Raw genomic sequence first — 16,316 nt, 5'->3', positions numbered from 1 at the left:
TCCCAGAACTGCTCCATCAGCAGTCATTTCACCTGGTGGTTATAACTTTATAACTGGTGCATAAACAGTATGAAAGAGTTGGCACCTGAATTTATTTATGTTCCTCTTTCCTCCCCATTCCTTTCCCTTTAGCATCATCTCTTTTAAATCAGGGAGGAGCAAAACATAGACTGGGATCTACTGGAGGGTATCTGGTGGCCTGCAGTAGGTTGGTAACGGTTTCTGACTCCTAATTATCTTATAAGAGTAACGACTACAAAGCTTCTCCTTCTGCTAAATTAGGTCACCAGAAAAGAGTGCTGTCTTGCATTGTAAGCTATTTCAAACAAAACATATAACCTGTAAAATGCCTTGGATACTTTGGCAGAAAGGTGACATTAGGAATGGGTGAGGAATTTGATTGTTATCATCTAAATTTATCAAATTTGCACTTTCCGAAACAATATGAGGACCCAAACACGGCCATCCTTCAAAAGTCACACTTATTTGAAATTTGTGATGCAGTTCTCCCACCAAGTAACATTTATAAAATGCATATATTAGGGGAAAGTGTGCACAAAATTAATATATATTGAAAATAACATACACAACAAGCAGGAGGATATCCTACATATTTTGCTTCATTGCACAATTTATCAGGACCCCAGAACTAAGTTCCTTAAGAAGCTTTTAGATGATTTTGAAGATCTTACAGAAGCGGGGAAAGTAATTTCCTTAATGTCCGACTCAAATTTGGAGGTGACTCATAAGGTATCCCTGTTTGTGTTAGCAGCTTTGAAACTATGAGCTAATTTTATTCTGAATATCAATAATAGTTGATGCTCAAGCCTGTTTCAGAATCTAAAATTTAGATGCTGTATAACCAGCACAGATATTCGTTGATTCAAGATGCTTTAAATTGCTTTATAGAATCCTATAAATTCAAATATAAATTTTAACTTGGTAAGTCTGTTGTATATGTTATATTTTCTAACCTTGTGTTGGCCTATGGCCCTGCAATTTAAATAAATGAAATGAATAACATACAAAAATGTATTCTATTAAGATAAATTGCCTGCAAAAATGTGTACATTAGTCAAAACTGCATAGAAAAATGCATTAGGAAAAATTCACACTAAAATACTGAAGAATTTTCATGAGATTTTTTTAAAAAATGGCAAATTGCTCCAGAAATGTTGAGAACTGAATTTAAGATTAGAAAAGCAAGATACTGAGAGAACTAAAATTGACAGATCTTTCCATCCGTAGGGGACATAAATGCAGCAAATAAATAAGAACAGATCATTTTAACCTCTTAAAATCCAAAGAGAAATTTGGATGGGGAGAATTTCATAAGCATACTTCCCTGTCACTCTTATACTCTTACTGGATGTTAGGAGCAAAAAGTGACTTTGTTTATTGTTTAGCAAAATTTATACACTGCTTAGTAGAACAAAGGACCCCTAAGCAGCTTACAAAAGACAAATAATATGCCTCCACAGCTGATATATGGAAAACATTAAGGTAAATTTTCAACCTCTTCTGACTGGGTTAATGCCCCACAATAGAGCTTGCTAACCTTTCTGACAGTTTGGAATTTCTTCCTTAAGGGAGGGCAGGAGGAGAAACAGTGCATGTAGAAAAATAGAGGCTAGCCGTTTTCACCAGCTCTTGGGATCTGATTACCAAGTGTGGTGCAGTGGTTAGAATGTCAGACTAGGACCTGGGAGACCAGGGTTCAAATCCCCACTCAGCCATTAAGTGTAACATGTGAACTTGGGCCAGTCAATGGATTGTATTCAACTTAAGTCTTAGTTGTGTCCATGAATGTCAATGGGTCTATTCTGAGTAGGACAAGCACTGCATACCACCCACTGTCTCTCAGCCTAGCCTACCTCACAGGGTTGTTGTGAGGATAAAATGGGGAGGAGGAAAACTATGTTACACCAACCTGAGTATCTTAGAAGATAGGTGGGATATAATGTAACCATAAATGCTTTTGACCTTTTTTTGTCATCAGCAAAAAACCTACTGTGATGGGCACTCTCATTCACTTGCAAAGTTCATTTTTGTTAGATTCAAATCAGCTGGCCAAGAAAAGGGAACACTGTGGCTTTAAAACCACTTTGATAAGACTTATTCTTTGAAAAGCCTTGTATACAATCTCAGTGTGTACTTCAGGTCATTGTTCCGGTTGAGAAAATAAATTCGGTTCCAGGCTTCCTCTTCAAATCAGATTATTCTCAAGAGCAACATCCCTTTCCTAAATCACCCCATTTAACCCACCAATAGCATAAAACCACAGGAGACTATATTATCAATTCAATGAAGAAAGTACTGTTGCTTTGGGCCATGTTGGAACTAAGGTGTAGATATCTGTCAAGTGAGAGTGAGTCAGGAAGGAAGAGTGAAGAATAGGGGTCAACGCCAGAAGTCAGAGCCTGGAGGTGAAAACCAGAGAACAACTGAAGAGCCGATAAAGATGGTTAGCCAAGCTAGGTCCCAGACAGATCACAGAGCTTTTATAGCTGTTCCTGTTGAGGTGAGCCAGTGACCCACCTGGGTGGGTGAAGTCACCCGAGGACTGGGAAGCCATCATCATCATTATTCATGAGTACATTTATATCCCACCCAAGGAGCTCAAGGTGGCATATATGCAAAATAATGAGAGATAATGAAATGCCCAGTGGACTTCATGGCTGAAGGGTTTTCTAACCCTGGTCTCCCATGTCACAGCCCAGCCCTCTAATCACTACTACACACTGCCTCTTCTTTACTGTCTAGAGCAGGACAGATTAACTTTTGTTCAGCCTGAGGGTTGTATTGAAGATTGGCCAACCCTCCGAAGGTCACATACTAGTTTCTAGGAATCACAAGTAAGGGGAGTGCTGTTGTGCTCATGACCTGCTTGTGGGCTTCCCAGAGGCATCTGGTTAGCCATTGAGGAACAGATGTTGGAATAGATGGGCTTTGGCCTGATGCAGCATAGCTCTTTGTATACCCTTATATTCTTAACGCAATTCAGAAATAAAAGATTATTATGATTGCAAACATATTTAAGTTTGCTTTCTGTACTTGTGTAATTAATTGCAGGTTGTAGAATCCAGCTATTCTTGACAGCTTTTTACAATAACTTGGTGACTTTGGAATATTCCAGGAAGCAAATCAAGATGCATTTACAAATATAATAAATTAGAAAAACCAGAGTATGTTGGAATACAACGCCCCTCACCACAAAAAACCAGGATGCACAGATGTTGTACCAAAGGCTGATTATATAGCCCCAGCAAAAAAAGAAACAGACTGGAGCTGTCCTCGTAACCTCACCTATATGGCTTTGCATTGCAGCTGGTTCACATAAACCTATATGGGGAGGACCCCAACACCCAGTCACTTCCTACTGTTTCACAGCTTTTTGTATGAGACCTTCTGCTTAATAAAAACTGATCAAGAGGAGCCTTTGTCCACAAAGTCTGAAAGGATCCAGCTAATTAGCGGGATTATTACAGCTGGCCACTTGAAGACATAAATGTTTCAGGTTTATCAGAAACACATTTCACATGCAATCTTTCCCTGCCCTAAGCAGTGGTGGGTTGTTTTCTTTTCGGGGGGGGGAGAACTTATGAACAAGCATAAGAAACAAAAAATCAGCTGAAAAGAGGGAGGGTCCATGTGGCTATGACTGCTATGCATGAGGTAGAAATTTGTTTCAGTTCACTTTTAAAGGCAAATCTACAGTAGGGCCCTGCTTACCGGCGCTCCGCTAATGCGGCGGCTTTCCTCCCCTCTTTTAAAGCCACTTTTGTGGCATTTTGCATCATTTTTGCGTCATTTTCGCACAACGCGCCCCATTAAAATCAATGGGGTTCCGCTTTACAGCGATTTCTGCTTTACGGCGGGGGTTCAGAATGGAACCCGCCGTATAAGCGGGGCCCTACTGTACCTAAATCACACTTCCCAAAACAACATGTGAACTGAAACGCAGTCATCCTTTGAAATTTGCACTTCTCCGAGTTTGGCAATACAGTTCTCCAGCCAAGCAACATACATAAAATGCATATGTTAATGAAAACAACATACAAAAATGCATTATATTAGAGAACATTGCTTTGTAAAAATGTGCATATTAGGTAAAACTGCATTTGAAAATATGTATATTAGGAGAAATTTGCACAAAGACGCTGATGAATATCTATGAGGACTTCTTTCTCTTGTTTTAAACAAATTTGCAAATGGACATTGAAATGTGGAGAACCGAATTCAAGATATGAAAAATGAGAAACTGAAATGGACAGATTCACCTATCCCTAAAGACTGCATAGTCCTCTTAAACTTCACAGCACACTGAAGAAACATCACATTTATCACTTTGCATTGTGGTATAGGGTCAGCTGAGTCTCTTTCCTTCCCTGCTTGCAGGTAGCGCCCAGTGCCATTTTCCCTGATGCCATGTTCATTATAATGATGTTCCCCTGTATCAGGAGCTGTGGGGAACTGTGTGTGGCTTCCCAGTGCAGTGAACCATTGGAAAGCTTTATTAGTGAAGAAGCTTTCATCCATCCAGACTGATTACTGGATCTTTCTGAGCAGGAAGGAGTATACATGTTTCAGAAAGGATACCGTAAAGCTGAGAAAGGTACAGAAAAGGGCGACCAACCCAACAAGGGGGCTGGAGCAGTTCCCCTGTGTCAAAAGGTTTGAGCTTTTATAAGTTAGGGGAAAGTGAGAGAGGGCAACATGATAGAGGTGCAATAAATTATGCACTGTGCAGAAAAAGTCGAGGGTCCTTCCTTTTGTCTGCCCTGAAATCTCCCAATGTTCAGCTCCACTGGATAACCCCACCGTGTTCTAGTATTCTGAGAGAGGGAGAAAAACTGCTCCTTCTCTCAAAATGCTAGAACCCAATTGAGTCATCCAATGAAGCTGAATGTTAATAGACTCAGGACAAACAAAAGAAAGGACTTCTTCATACAGCACATAGTTAAACTGTGGAATTCACTGCCACAAGATGTGGTGGTAGACACCAATTTGGACAGTTTAAAAGGGGATTAGACAAATTCATGAAGCAGGAAAAGGCTATTAATGGCTACTAGTCATGGCTATGTGCTACCAACAGGACAAGAGGCAGCTTGCCCCTGGATGCCAGTTGCTGGGGAACAAAAGCAGGAGAAGGCTAATGCCATCACGTCCTCCTTCCCAGAGGTATCTGGTTAGTTGCTGTGAAAATATGATGCCACATCATGATCCATCAGGGTTATTCCTTCAGTTCTTAGATCAGCCTTTTCCAACTAGTGGGCCACCAGGTGTCGTTGGACCGCAATTCCCATCTTTCCTGACCATTGGCAATGCTGGCTGAGGCTGATGGGAGTTGTGGTCCAACAACATCTGGTGCCCCACTAGTTGGGAAAGGCTGTCTTAGATCAGCATAGAAGGAGAGAAGGATTTCTTTAACAGGGGTATGATCAGCACCTTCTTTAAAGAGGCAAGCAACTCCTCTCCATGCAAGAGAGGGTAGAACATAGGAAGCTGCCTTATACAAACAGTTTGAACCATCAAGCACAGAATTGTCCATACTGACTGCAACATGTACCAATGTTTCAGGCAGGAGTCTCTCTGCGCCTGCCCTGGAGATGCCGGGGATTGAATCTGGGATCTCCTGCATGCTCTACCCACTGAGCCATGCTACCTTCTCTACCTTAACTCCAGGTGATTTATTCCAAGAAAGGCATCTTGAGTAACTCTGAAGTGTGGGGGAGAAAGAAAGTCCTTCAAGTCTGAATCAAGAGAGAGAACAGGAATTCATTTCATATTCTGGCTTGTTTCAGCTCCTATTAATGCAAAAATAAATACCAGCTGGGAACAGCTTTCCCCCCCCCTTCCTGGATTGAGATCTCAGGAGTGAAAAGACCAGCCCATTCACAACAAAGGAAGCATCAAAGCCCATTTTCTTCTTCCATTGCTTATGGGAGTGAGATCTTTCATAGTCCCAATTTTTTGTTTTCTGATCTGTCCAGCAGAATGCCTTGGAGGAACTCCATAAATTGTTGCAGGATGCTAATTGAGGGGAGGAGGATTAGGTTGCAATCAGCAGACCACGATGGACTGCGTGGGCTGAGTCACAAGTACTGATGTAAGCAAACCAAAAATGAGATCAATGCTGTCAACAAGACAAAATCTTCATAAGATCAAAGATGACAGCTGAACGTTTAAAGAAACTGAGGCACTGCTAGAGAAGGACTGGAAGGTGGCAAGGGGGAGTCAGTTGCCGTGGCGATAATGCTTCATGCTAATTTTTGCTGTCATGGACTCCTTTTGATGATCAATCTTCCAAAAATGCTCCAAAGCTACAGTTCAGGGATCACCAAATAACTGATCACATTAAGCAGGGTTGGGGACCGGGGACCTCCAGATGTTGCTGGACTCCAATTTTTCCCAGCCAGCAGGGTCAATGGTCAGAGATGATGCCGGCTAACTAGAGAACTACAAGCCTCTCACTCCCACCACATCCCTGATGTACAGGGTTCCTAGTCCAAGTGAAATGAGGGGGATTTTGGTCTCCCTGCTCCTATCAGAAGATTTTTTTGGCAGCATTGAAATTATTCACTGGCGTTTTCTGAAAATGTCATCCCATGACTTGCACAGAAGAGTCATTTCCTGGAAAGATCTCATTCCAATGGAACACTGACAACACCTGCTTTTATCCTATATGGGCTAACTAAAACTCCTGATCTGAGGTTATAGGGAGGCAAGCACTTTCTACTCCCATATGAGCCAGCCTGTGCACTGAGGTGAACATTAGGAGCTCTGGTAGTATGATCCTCCATTGTCAGAGGTATGTCATGTAGCCACATGGGACAGAGCCTTCTTGGTTGTAGTACCTAATCTTTAAAAGGCCCTCCCAATGGGAGGCCTGCATGGCCCCCTCTCTGCTCACCTTTTGGCAGGTACCAAAAATGACACTTTTGTACCCCTGAAAACCTAGTCTACTGTAGAAAGGTAGAATTTGCATTCATTGCTACGCCAATTCTCGCCTCTGGCCCCACTCACCATTGGCATGTGGCCCCCAGAAGGGCTGGGGGAGGTTCTCCATCCTGATATATATGTATAAGGCAGCTTCCTATGTTGCTATGAAAGGTTTGCAGTTCAATAATTACTGCATTCCCTGGAATTCCCTTTCTTTGGAATTGGGATGTATACTGAACACTTCCAGTCTGTGGGCCATTGTTTAGTTTTTCATATTTGTTGAGAAATTTGTGTTAAAATTTGGACAGATTCAGTCTCAGTAACTTGTAGCAAATCTATTGGTATGCCAGCTGTTCCTGGTGATATGTTTCTTCCAAGTATTTTAAGAGCAGCTTTCACCTCACATTCTAAAATTTCTGATTCTTCATCATACGGTTCCTCCGTGAATGACTCTGCATTCTTGCATCTCTTTTACAGAGTTCTTCAGTCAGACAGTGTGCTCCCCTGTTGATTATTCAATGTTATACAATGATGGGACTTTACTGTATCTCTCTCTTTCTCTCTCTCGTTTGCAGACTAGATTGAGATTTCAGCCTGTTTTGTGATATTTTGTGGTGTTATTTATTGATCCTGTTGTACTTTATCATCATTATTATTATTATGTTCTGAATTGTTTTTATTATATTGTTTTGTTCTTGTTATGGAAGCCACTTTGATGTCACCTGGTGATGAAAGCAGCATACAAATATACTAAATAAATAATAAATAATAATTCAATATCCCTACTCTTGGTTTAAATTTCCCTTTAATTTCTCCAATCTTTTGGAGCAGAGCTCTTGTTCTACCTTTTTTGTTGTCCTCTTCTGTTTGTATACAATAACTATTGTAATAGTTCTCTTTGTCCCTACGTACTAGTCACCATATTATTTCATTTAGGGTTCTGACTGTGTTTCTATCTCCTTTTGCTTTTGCCTTCCTTCTCTCTTTAACCATTTTAAGAGTATCATCAGTCATCCATTGAGGTCTTTCTTTTTAACTAGAGGTGTTGTGTTTTTGCATTCTTCCCTGACTTCAATCCATAGTTCTTCTGGTTCTCTCTTAGCTAAGTTTAAAGCCTCAAAGCTGTTCCTTATTTGATCTTTATATTCTTCTGGGATGTTATTTAAATTGTATTTTGGTATTATGATTCCTGTGTTCTTTAGCTTTACTCTGATTTTCACTATTACCAGTTCATGATCTGTACCGCAGTCTGCTCCTGGTCTTGTTTTCACAGAAGGTATGGAACTTCTCCATCTTCTGCTACCAATTATATCATCAATTTTATTCCTATATTGACCATCTGGTGATGTCCACGTGTACAGTCTTCTTTTCGGTTGCTCAGAAAATGTGGTTGCAAGAAACAAATTATTGGCTTTACAGAATTCAGTAATTCTCTCTCCTGCTTCATTTCTATCACCTAAGCCCTATTTTCCCACAATTTCTAGTTCTTCTCTGTTCCATACTTTTGCATTCCAAACCTCCATGATTATCAGCACATCTTGCTTTGGTGTGTGATCAATTTCTTCCTGTACTTCTGCACAAAATCTCTCAAATTCCTCTTCTTCTGCATTTGCCGTTGGAGCACAGACTTGCATGATGGTTATATTAGTAGGTTTCCTATTAAATCTCATTGATAACACTCGCTCAGACCTTGCATTATAGCTCCTAATTGCTTTTGCTACATCGCTTCTCACTAATAAAGCAACCCCATTTCTTCTTAATTTATCATTTCCTGCATAAAATATTTTGTAGTTGCCTCCTATTCTCATCCATTTTAATTCACTCACACCAAGTATTGTAGTTGATACATTCCATTTCTTGTTTGACAATTTCTAACTTTCCCTGGTTCATGCTTCTCACAGTCCATGTTCCTATTGTGTGCATCGTACAATTCTGGACTCTCCTTTCGCATCTGTGCGCATCAGCCTCTGGGCTTCCTTTTGGTTTTGGCCCAGCTATGTCATTAGTCACAGCGCTACTTGTACTTGCCCTTTGTTCTTCCCCAGTAACTCGGTGAGTGCCTTCTGCCCTGGGGGTCTCATCTTCCAGCACTATCTCATGTTGCATTTTGGATACTCTGTTCATAGGGTGTTCGTGGTAAGAGACATTCAGAGGTGGTTTACCATTGCCTTCCCCTGAGTTTGGATGCATCTTAGTCTGGTGTCTCAGCTTTGATCATTCTACCTTGGGTGACTCTGCTAAGACTCTAGCCTCTTGGTCTAGACTCCTGAAGGCATTGCTCTCAGCTTCTTCGACACTCTCAAACCCCCTCACCGCGTTAAGGTGTGTTTCCTAGAGGAAGGATCTGCAATTACTTTCCCAGAATTATAAGATGCCTGCTGTTTTGTATTCACAGCATACACAAAGGACAGCATACTATGAAAAGCCACGGCATTCAGCAACAGAGAGCAATCAGTCGGGCTTTTGCCAGTTGGCCTGACTCCTTCTGCTGCTTCTGGCTCACTGGTTGCATGATGAAGGAGGAAAGTGAAATGATTGGTCCCTTGCAGCAGTGGGGAGAGAGGGAGATTTTATAGAGGAACATCTACCAGAGGAACATCTACCAGAGGAACATCTACATGGGTTAAAATTAGCTCATGGTCTGTTGCACTCACTAGCTGGCAAGGTGCTGACAGATATAATGGAACCTTTGGTTCATATTAGCCACAGGAGGATGGCTGAATGAGAGGCAGTGATTTTGACAGTATGCTAACATGGGCTGTAGTTAGGATGCAGACACACCTAAGTGTGAACAGGAGTGTATGTGGGATGTGCTTGGCCTTCACACTCCCCCCTGTAAGCATTAGGGATGGGCAAATATGTCAATTTCAGTTTCTCCCAGTTACTCATATTTCCAGTCTTCAGTTCTCCACATTTCCACATCAGTTGTGAAAATGCATCAGCATTTTACTGTGAATTTCTCATACACATTTTAATGCAATTTTGTCTAATATACATATTTTTTCCAAACAACTTCCCCTAACAAAATGCATTTTCTATTCTGTTTTCACTATTAAATGCACACATATACAATCTTTACCTAGTGTGTGCATTTTTGTACAAATTTCTTGGCTGGATAACTGCACTGCAAAATTCAGAGAAGTGAACAGTGGCTGCGTTTCAGTTCAATTGTTTCAGAAAGTGGAAATTTAGTAGATTTGCCTTTAAATGGAAACTGAACTGAATTTCTCCCCCTCCCGAGCAATGATACATGTAAAACCAATGGATTATATTCAACTAAGTCCCACACAGAGTAGAACCATTTAAATCAATGGTTCTAACTTAGTCATGGTCATCAATTTCAATGGGTCTAACTCTGAGTAGGATTGGATACAACCCTATGCATCAAATCCTGATTGCCTCTTCCTGCGTGCTTATCTCTCTCCCATACTTCAGCTGGGCCAACCACCACCACCTCTTCTGTGTCTTCTCCTTGGAGTGACCAAATGTTAGTTTGCTATTTTTGTCAAAGAGAATTGCAGTAACAATAGAGCTACTTCAAGGACAAGAGAAGGAGCCACGGTTGTGCCACATGGGAAGATAGGCAGGGCCGATGAGAGTGGGGGGGAGCTGATATAAATTACTGGGGCCAGGTGGTCCAGAAGGGGGCCCGGGGCCCAACTATGTCGCATATGTTTTTGTCTTTCTCGGTAGTGTCATTATTTGTCTATTGTTTTTGACATCCACTGTAAAATCGGTGAATTTCAAAGAAAATAATAATGATATAAAAGATTAAAGTGTAAAGATGTTTAGCTGGTCCATCCTTGCTGGGGGGGGGGGCTGAAACATTTTTTTCACCAGGGCCCAAATCTGCTCTCGGCAGCCCTGAACATAGGAAGCTGCTTTATGCTGACTTAGAGCATTGGTCCATACAGCTCAGTGCTGTCTAATGCCAACACCGACTAGCAGTGGCCCTCCAGGATTTCAGACGGGGGGCATTCCCAGCCCTACCTGGAAATGTCATGCATTGAACCTGGGACCTTCTGCATGCAAAGCAGATACTCTGTTGCTCAGCTACAGTTTCTGGCTCCAGATTCTCTGCACCTTCAGAAATAAGACACCTCAAATATAAATAAAAATAAAAGCACATTTTAGGGCGCAGAATGGCTTTGATGTGAGGCTAGATCTAGGAAGCTGCCTTAGATTGAGTCAGACCATTTGTTCATCCAGCTCAGTACTGTCTACACTAGGGTGGAGAACCAATGGCACTCTGGAGGTTGCTGGACTACAGGTCCCATCATAGAACCATAGAGTTAGAAGGGACCTATAAGGCCATCAAGTCCAACCCCCTGCTCAATGCAGGAATCCAACTTAAAACATATCCGACAGGTGGCTGTCCAGCTGCCTCCAGTGCTGGAGAGCCCAACACTTTCCTAGGTAATTGGTTCCACTGGCATAACGCTCTAATAGTTAGGAAGTTTTTCCTGATGTTCAGTCAAAACTTGAGCCCTTGGGAAAGAAAACTGCCAGCATCATAATGCCATTATACAAATCTATGGTCCAACTGCACTTGGAATACTGTGTTCTGTTCTGGTCACCTGACCTCAAAAAAGGATGTTGTAGAGCTGGAAAGGTGCAGAAAAGGGCAACCAAAATGTTCAAGGGACGGAGCACCGACTCCCCTATGAGGAAAGGTAACAACATTTGGGCATTTTTAGTTTAGAAAAAAAGGCAAGTAAAGACCGACATGATAGAGATGTGTAATATTATACATGGTGTGAAGGAAACAGATAAAAAAGTTTTATCTCCCCTTCTCATAATACAAGAATATGGGGGCATCCAATGAAGCTGAATGCTGGAAAATTCAGGACAGACAAAAGGAAAAACTTCTTCACACAGCACATAGTTATACTATGGAATTCACTCTTACAACAGGCAGTGATGTCAACCAACTTGGAGGAGAAGGCTATCAGTGGCTACTAGTCATGATGTCTGTGCACTGCTTTAAATAGTTGAACAGCAGCTACTGGGGGTCGTAAGTGGAGAGAGTGCTGTTGCCCCTGTGAGAACAGGATACTGCATGGGCCTCTGGCCTCATCCAGCAGGAATGTTCTTCATTGGAAAAGCAACCTTCAAACGTCTTCAGAAAAAACAAACAAGACCCTGCTATTAGACAGCTGCCCTGTGCAAAAACAGCACACAAGGAAAACTGCAGTGCTTGACAAAGCTGGAGTGGGGAAGCAGGTGGAGGGCATAGGATGGATGGAGAAAAGGGGAGGGAAGGTCTGTAGGCGGTATGAAGCAGAGGCAGGCAGCTGAGTTTACAAACATTATTTTTAAGACTGAAAGCCATCCCCATCCCCACCAGTTATTATGAGCCCTGAGTAAGCCAGTACTTGAGACAGCACTGTAACACCGCAAGAAAGAATTACAGAGGAAAGTGATGACAAGCAGGCAAAAATGTATTGGCTCCATCATGCACTTCATTTTGCTTTAAAAAAAGGGTTGCAATTCCTCTGCGCAATTTAACAGAGGGCAGCCATAGAATCCAGTCTAGCCTACTGATTGCAGCTATATAACTTGATACTGCTTACATGAGTGTCTTAAAGCAGTAATTGCTTATATTGCTGCTTGTCAAATGACTAAAAGGTTTGGGTTTTTTCCCCCTTTTTGTAGAGTCTACAAGACAGGAGAGCAGCCTCTGCTGCAAGATGGGCAATCATGTGCCTGGTATGACCCCTTCCTGCTCACCAAATTAAGATACTATAAAGCTATTATCAAGGTTATGGATATACTCCGCACCACATTAATAACAACTTTAAAGAAGCAGAAGAAAATCCTGCACCAGATTAATGCAAACCCTGCTCCCCCCCCAAAAAGCTAAATTTTGCAATTTGTGCAAACTAAGCTAATCTGCATTTGACAGTTTTGCATAATTATGGCTTCTGATAATAATTGGGAAGGTCATAATTAAAGATCCTACTCAGCCAACCTCTCCTCTGGATTTTTGACATTTCAGTAAGCACTACTGGTGTACTTCCTTGTTTTTAAAAAATATTTTTATTAATTTTTTAAAATAAAAATGAGCAAACAGAAGCAAGGTCACAGAGTACGATTACCTAGGTACAAAATATTAGGAGATTTATATTTTACTCTCCTGAGCAATTACAGTTAGTGATGAATGATGTCTCCTTTGTCTCGCATTACTTCATAGTCACAGAAATCTAGTTCTCAGACTTGAATACATAACTGCACCACAAAGAGACAGAAAGAGTGAGTGGGAAGAAAGTAGGCAAAGTTCTACTGACATATGCCAAAAAGGGGTGCCGTGTGTCGTCAAATTTATCTCTGCATGACTGGTCGCTGATAGCACGGCTATGGTGCATTAATTTTTCAGAGGGAGCTATGTCCCATACTCTATCCAACCACCGTTTCATGGTGAGATTCTCAGCTTTTTTCCACTGAAAATAATTTCCATGCAAGAGGCTGCCAAGAGCAGAACCACTAGGCTCTTATGGATTACTGGCTAGTCAAAATGGTCAGTAAGAGACAATAGGGCAAATGTTGGTGTAGGAATCATTAACCGACCAGTGATGTCAGAGATTGTGCTAAATACCATTGACCAGAATCTTTTGATTGGTGCGCAATCCCACCACACATGGTAGAATGAACCTACTGTGTCACAGCCTCTCCAGCAGAGCGGTAAGAGGGTTGAGCTGATATGAAAGTTTTAAGGGGGTGCAATGCCACTGTAGGAATACTTTTAAGAGTTGCCTCTTCGATCTTAGCTGACCATTGCTGGTTATCTACCTCTGTCCCAAGTTCATCTTCCCACTTCATTCCCAAACCATTGGCATCTCCCATGATAGCATCAATTAATGCTCGATAAAGGAGTGCTGTCATATCTTCCGGGTCAAGATCTGGTGGGAGCAAAGATGTTCGTCTACAGTAAGGGAGCAGTGGACTTCTTTGTTTCCGTTAAGTCTGTAGGCTAATGAGTGTACTCGGACAAGGTGGAACCAGTTAAACAGAAGATTCCCCAGTTTGTCTCGCAACACCGCTTCCGTTATAGGCTGACCGCTCACAAATAGGTCCCATATTCTATATAAGCCTTTCTCCTCCCACCCCTTGTATTGGGCATATTTATCAGTATTTCTGAATTCTGGTAAGTCTAGAAAAGGGGCGAGAGGAGAAAGTGAGGGGCTAAAATCTTCTCCCATTGTTTCCAGACTAGGGGAGTTGTTTGGAGAAATGGATTTTCTATTTCTTTGAGCTTCAAACATGACACTATTAAGAAGGGCAACACCCAAATTGTCGGGGAAGATTTTTCTGTCTCCATTGCTATCCATTTTATATCTTTAGTATTACAAATAATATGGAGCAGTTGTTTGAGCTGAAATGAGTCATAATAACTCCCTAAGTCTAAAAACTGCCAAAGAACTTAGGCTGCTGTGCTTGCCATTAGTGATAAATTTCCCTAATTTTTTGCCATCTTTGAAACTATTGCTTGGGGATTGCAATAGGGAGCACCTGAAAGAGAAATAGAAGCTTGGGCAGGATAGCTATTTTAACAGTGGCTATTCTGCACAGCCATGACATTCCCAGGTGTTTCTGTCTATCCAAGTCTTCAATTACGGCCGTAGTTACTCTGCAATAATTGCAGTGTCGGAGTTGGGCAGGATCCTGTTATGATGACCCCCCAGGTATTGGAACCCTCCTGGGCACAAGCAAAAGCCTGAGAGCTTTGCAAGGTGTTCTCTGTCTTGCTCAGTGATGTGGAAGCAGAGCATCTTTGATTTGGAACAACGGATTTGTAGCTCAGCTGCAATTTGGAATTTTTTAAGGGTGTCATGAATAGCATGAATTGCCCTGTGGGGAAGAGTAAGCATTAGGAGTACATCATCCACAAAAAGATTTATTTTGTGCTCCCAGCCTCCAGCTGGGACACCTCCTATCTCTGTGTTACTCTGAATTGCTATGGCAAGAGTTTAAATCACAAGAGCAAATAACAATGGATATAAGGGGCATCCTTGCTTTGTCCCTCTGCAAAGTTTTATGTGGGAAGATCCCATGCCATTTATATAAATCACTGCCGATCTCTGAGTATAACTGGTTAATTAGATGGAGAAACTGATTCCCAAAATTCATTTTTTGCAATAGCATTTTGAGGAATCCCCATTCCACTCTATTGAATGCCTTGCAGGTATTCAGCGAGACTAAGGCTACCAAGAGTTTGTGTTTTTATTATTTTTTGTATAATATTAAAAGTTCTATGAATGGGGTCAGCAATATTTCATTTGGGTACGAACCCCATTTGGTCTGAGCTTATATAATGCCCTATAAACCTGTTCATGAGCTTAACCATCACAGAGGACAGTATTTTGGCATCTTGGTTAATAAGTGCAATAGGGCGATAAGAGCCTACCTGCTGGAGGTCCCTATCTGGCTTCAAAAGTACCACAATCTTTGATTTTTTCCATGAATCAGGGATATCACTCCCCAACAGGATGGTGTTAAAAAGCTGATGAAAGTTAAAGAGGAAAGCACAAAATCAGGACTACAACTGAACGTCCAGAAGACTAAAGTAACGACAAAAGAAGATTTATGTAACTTTAAAGTTGACAACGAGGACATTGAACTTGTCAAGGATTAGTACCTTGGCGCAGTCATTAACCAAAATGGAGACAATAGTCAAGAAATCAGAAGAAGGCTAGGACTGGGGAGGGCAGCTGTGAGAGAACCAGAAAAGGTCCTCAAATGCAAAGATGGGTCACTGAACACTAAAGTCAGGATCATTCAGACCATGGTATTCCCGATCTCTATGTATGGATGTGAAAGTTGGACAATGAAAAAAGTGGATAAGAGAAAAATCAACTCATTTGAAATGTGGTGTTGGAGGAGAGCTTTGCAAATACCATGGACTGCGAAAAAGACAAATAATTGGGTGTTAGAACAAATTAAACCAGAACTGTCACTAGAAGCTAAAATGATGAAACTGAGGTTATCATACTTTGGACGCATAATGAGACGACATGATTCACTAGAAAAGACAATAATGCTGGGAAAAACAGAAGGGAGTAGAAAAAGAGGAAGGCCAAACAAGAGATGAATTGATTCTATAAAGGAAGCCACAGGCCTGAACTTACAAAATCTGAACAGGGTGGTTTATAATAGATGCTATTGGAGGTCGATGATTCATAGGGTCACCATAAGTCGTGATCGTCTTGAAGGCACATAACAAGAACAAAACTCAGAGAAGACTCACTGAAAATAACGGAGATGACTAACTTAGATTTCATTTGCACTACACATTTAAAGCGGTGCCATACCACTTTAAACAGTCATGGCTTTCTCCATAGAATTTGGGGACCTGTAGTTTGTTATTGGCACTGAGT

At 41.4% G+C, this 16,316-nt stretch overlaps 1 protein-coding gene across 2 annotated transcripts in view; it reads right to left on the bottom strand.

Moving 5' to 3' along the window:
• Positions 1 to 16,316, bottom strand: part of COL27A1 (collagen type XXVII alpha 1 chain) — a 376,750-nt gene that overhangs the window by 84,309 nt on the left and 276,125 nt on the right. The window lies entirely within an intron of this gene.

The sequence above is a fragment of the Rhineura floridana genome, chromosome 20, assembly GCF_030035675.1.
Source record: "Rhineura floridana isolate rRhiFlo1 chromosome 20, rRhiFlo1.hap2, whole genome shotgun sequence".
Classification (NCBI taxonomy): Eukaryota; Metazoa; Chordata; class Lepidosauria; order Squamata; family Rhineuridae; genus Rhineura; species Rhineura floridana.
This window is presented reverse-complemented; position numbering and strand designations above follow the sequence as displayed.